Below are 3948 nucleotides of genomic sequence, written 5' to 3'. Positions count from 1 at the left end.
TCCTAATAGGAGATGTATTGGTGTCTTAAGGCCTGGTGTAATATTTTCAGAGACTTATTGTACTTTAAAAGTGTGATCTTACATAAAATGCACACATTTACTTGTATTTAGTTTTAAACATATTGTATGGCTCTCATGGAATTACATTTTAAAATATGTGGCGTTTATGGCTCTCTCAGCCAAAAAGGTTCCTGACCCCTGATCTATACTGTCTATTTTTTGTTCTTCTATTGTAGTCGTTTCTTGGTTTTAGCTAATCATTGCTAATTTAAGGTGGATTATTGCTATAGTATTTTGTTCTTAACTATGAGGTAAGTATTGTGCTTTTTGTGCGGTTTGGTAGGTAGCTGGATAAACTTATCTGGCTTACTTAAGCCCATATATTCAGCGATGCGGTCACGCCACTCAATATATCTGGTTTTCTTAAAGTTAGCCGAATATGCCCTCACCCTGCTCGCCACTTAGCTGGCTAATTATTTAGCTGGATACCTATCCCTTCAGCAGAGTCGGATATTCAGCTGTTGCTGCTGCTTAGCCAGGTAAGTCCTAACTCATCTAGCTAAGCAGCTCTGAATAAGTTACACAGGGCTGTTTATTGACCTAAACAGATTGTCTGTTGTCACACCTTAATGTTTTTATCTGCCTATTGTGCTCCGTGCATTGCTCAGATTGTTATCCTCACCGAGCACCACTGTGAGGAAGTTATCTATAAACTGAAATAATAAATAAGAGTGTCTGTAGGAAAATGCTTATTATAAAGGCACTATAGTCTATTTAAAATGCTTCCGAGTCCCACAAGAAAAAATGTAATGGAGCAGCTGGCAGCATTTTTGGGAAGTTCCTTTTAATGAAATAGATTTCAGTACAGAATAAGCACAGCCTGAGAAATATGCAGCTCAGGACTATTGTTTAGAAACTGCAAATCATGGAGCATCATTCGCAGAGTCTGCAGCCCTGTGCAACTCCCAGTCCCCACTCCCGTCCAACCGCTCTTGACATGCAGAAAGGAAGGGACCCTGAAGGAGCAACAGGAAACCCGGTACAAGCAAGCACAAACGGCCCCGGCCAGAAAGGAAGGAAAGCAGGGTGTTTCCACGGCTCTTCCCCGCATTACGTGCACAACTACTTCTCAATGCTTTGAAAATGAGTCTGCCCTTATCACAGAGCGGGGCAGGGCACCGAGTAGCTGGAAGGGCTCACTCTGCACCCTGGGTGAGGCTTCGGTGTGCTGGATGGCAAAGCGTGGGCCATGCGCTCTTCCACGGCAGCCCCTGGCACCTTCAGAGGAGAACGCGGACTGCGCCCCGCATGAGGCCAGTGCACGGAAATATGAAGGGAGAAAAAGTCCATGAGGCGGGGGCTTCCCAAACCTGTCAGGGGGACCCCACAGCCAGTCGGGTTTCAGGAGATAAATTTGCATACCCCGAGTCTCCGTGGCATGCAAATACTTCTCTCCTATCTTGAAAACCCGACTGGCTGTGGGGTGCCCGGGGCAGGCTTGGTCTGCGTAGCCTGCCCATCCATACCAGGTAATTCGGCTTTGCCATCCCTACATCCCCCGCTGAGAGATCCTCTGTGTTTATCCCTTGCTTCCTTGAATTCAGGCCCTGTCCGTGCCCCCACCACCTACACGGGGAGTACAGGCGGGTGTGGAGCGCCTGCATCCATACTGGTCCTGAAAGAAGCTGGAATCTTTATAGGCCTCCCGCCCATTCATCAGGGCAAGAAAATCAAAAGATTTTGCAGCACACCTGAGCTTTTCACCTCTGAAGAAGGGACCTGTGCGACCCTGAAAGCAACTTTTACCTCTCTCTGCTCTTCCTATATAATACAAGTCATACCCCGTAACTACACATTTTAAAGCAGCAGGGCTAGATTTACCCCCAAAAATACCCACCCCCATTTATTTCTGTAGTGCTGTCAAGGGACGGATAATTTATGCTGCTACAAAGATCCTGCCCCAAAGAGCTTAGGATCTCAGCCTCGGCACAGGAAGACCGAGTGACTAGGCGTTGGAACGAAGGGCGCTGGAGCGCCACCCGGAGGGCGCAGGCGTTCATCGTTCATGGGTCAAAGACAGTGTTTCCACTCGAAAAATTGTTCCAGCTCTCCAAGATGTGTGGTGGACAGGACTCAGAGACTGGAAGGCCCTGCTTTCACCGCTGCACTTCCAACTCCAGCTTTCGCCATAGCCCCTTCGGTCTTCAGTTTCATCTCACGATGAAGGGGAACCACAGATCAGGTCATTTCGAAGGTTTCTGTGCCACTTTCTTGTATTCTTTCATCCATTTGCTTTTGGGCCCAGCGGTTTCCTCCTGCTGCTCAGCGGCGGCTTCCATTGGGCAACGGTGCCGGGAGCCTTGCTGCGCTATTTTATAGCCCCCTCCCAAATCACTCAGCCCGGCCATTGTGGCAACCTTCTGGAACCCTGGAAATCCGGGCCTCTAAGTCCGGCCATTAAGGGTCACTGTTCCAGGATGACCGTGACCTGCTCCCCCCCCCCCCCCAACAGAGGCTGTGAACGCTGCCTCCGCGGGGCTCATCATCCTGCAGTCCCTACCCCAGACTTTGGAAGATGCCCCCCTTCTGTTGCCGCCGTCTCTGCCTCCTCCCTCCGGGTCCTCGGCTTCCGTGGAAATCCTCAAAGTGCAGCGAGGGGGGGGGGGGGGGAGTCAGCCTGCGCTCACAGACCCTGCCCTCCCCCCTCTAGGCTTCCATGCGGAGGAGGGGAGGGGAGGGGCAGGGCCTGGAGCGCTCGGTGCGCTGCAGCTGAGCTCTGGGCGCGTGCCGCACATTATCTTGGGAGGTTTGAGGGTGAGATGTGGGCAGCCTGGCAAAGTCCGTCCCTTCCGAGGGTACCACGAGTATCCAGCATCTGCTTACACAGATGTCCCTTTACGTATGCTCCACCCTCCCAGCTAACCTTTCCCAACCGATTGTGCAGAGCACTTAGCGGCCCTCGTGTGCTGGAGAAACCTGCTATTCTGGGATAACCTTTTGCTGGCCAAATAATATGAAATTATACAAAATGATTTCTGTGCCTGATCATTTCAGATCACACAGTCACTTTTTTTTTTTTTTTTTTAATATTCCACCTATCGTGACACTTCCCCAAAAGTCAATACCTTTAAACATTTGTAGGCATAGAAGGGCCCCCATCTCTACCCATATGGACTCAGTGGCTGAATGTAGCTAAAACTGCTGTAATTGAAACATTCAGTTGGTGTGAAAGGGGCCACATTTCAGTCTGGTTTGAGTTCCAAGAATACGCTGTTTCCCTGGAGATTCACTGAAATCCATTGGATTATGCATGGTGCATCGGGAGAGGCCTTGCTGCTCTCTTGCTGATAGATTTGGCAGGGATTTGCCAGCAGTCAGGTTTGTGGAACATAAGAAAATGCCATCCTGGGTCAGACCAAGGGTCCATCAAGCCCAGCATCCTGGAGACTGACTACAGGTTTTGGGAGCCTGCAGGGTTGAAATGGTTTGTGAAAGAAATGTGCACCTCTTCAGAGCCAGCTGTACCCCCAGTATTACCCACTGCTTGCTGAAACCTCAAGGTTTTCCTCCTGATAAAGGTGATAACCCTAGGAAAGCCTGAGGGGGGGGGGGGGGGGGAGGGGGGGAGATCCGACTAAGGCCGTTTCCTTTCCTTCAGGAAGAAAGCCACTTAGCAGCCACCATGGCAAAGAAATCCCTTCACAGTAACAGGCAAAGAGGAGTCGAAGCAGCCCCGATATTTCAAAGAAAAGAAACTTCCCAGGGGGGGATTTCATAGCTGGGTTTCCCCCCAGTGGACACATATTCTTCCATGAATACAGTTGTGAATTTTCTCTTGATTTTAATGCCAATAAACATTTATAAGATCATACAGCACTCGAAATCCCGGAGGAGAGAAAGCCGGAGCAGCATGGAGTCCTCCCCCTCCACCACTCCCCCGTGGCTCCC

The sequence above is a fragment of the Rhinatrema bivittatum genome, chromosome 13, assembly GCF_901001135.1.
Source record: "Rhinatrema bivittatum chromosome 13, aRhiBiv1.1, whole genome shotgun sequence".
In the NCBI taxonomy this organism is placed as follows: domain Eukaryota; kingdom Metazoa; phylum Chordata; class Amphibia; order Gymnophiona; family Rhinatrematidae; genus Rhinatrema; species Rhinatrema bivittatum.
This window is presented reverse-complemented; position numbering follows the sequence as displayed.